Raw genomic sequence first — 687 nt, forward strand, 5'->3', positions numbered from 1 at the left:
CCTTGCAGATAGGCCCTCCTGAAATTGCTATTTTTTGTTAGGATGTGGCTCCAATGAAGGAGGGTGGGACTTAATCTGAATTAATGGAATCCTTTACAAGCAGTAGAAATTCAAATAAAGTATGAGAGAAAGCCATAGGCAAGAGCTGGTAGCCAGATGTCAATTAAACTGGGAGTAGAATAGAGAAGGCATTGCCATGTGACAGGAAAGTCAAAGAAACCAAAGCTGCCTGCCAGCCAGAACTTACTGACTCAGGAAGAAGAAAACTTTCCAGCCAATGTCTTGATTTGGACTTCTAGTTTCATTATTATAAACCAATAAATTTCCCTTGTTCAATCCAAACCATTGTGTGTCTCTCTCTATATATATTTTATAAGAGTCTGTCAAAGTAAGACAGTGTTCACAAGGTAAAACATGGTTACACCTCCAAAACTCCTCACTAGTTTATGGAATCAAGTTCTTTTGCTGACAGGGAAAGTATACAAACATTCTAATAAACATTGAAAGTTACAACATTCATATAATGATAATAAAAGAAGAAAAATAAGCTGATATGCATCTCACATGGATCAAGCACAGCAAACAAAAGATTTAAGAAATAAATTATTAGACTCAGAATACTAAAAACTATGAAAAAATTGGAAAAAATCGATGGCTGTAGAATCAGATGAAGATATCCAAAATACA

Source organism: Tamandua tetradactyla, chromosome 2 (genome assembly GCF_023851605.1).
Source record: "Tamandua tetradactyla isolate mTamTet1 chromosome 2, mTamTet1.pri, whole genome shotgun sequence".
Classification (NCBI taxonomy): Eukaryota; Metazoa; Chordata; class Mammalia; order Pilosa; family Myrmecophagidae; genus Tamandua; species Tamandua tetradactyla.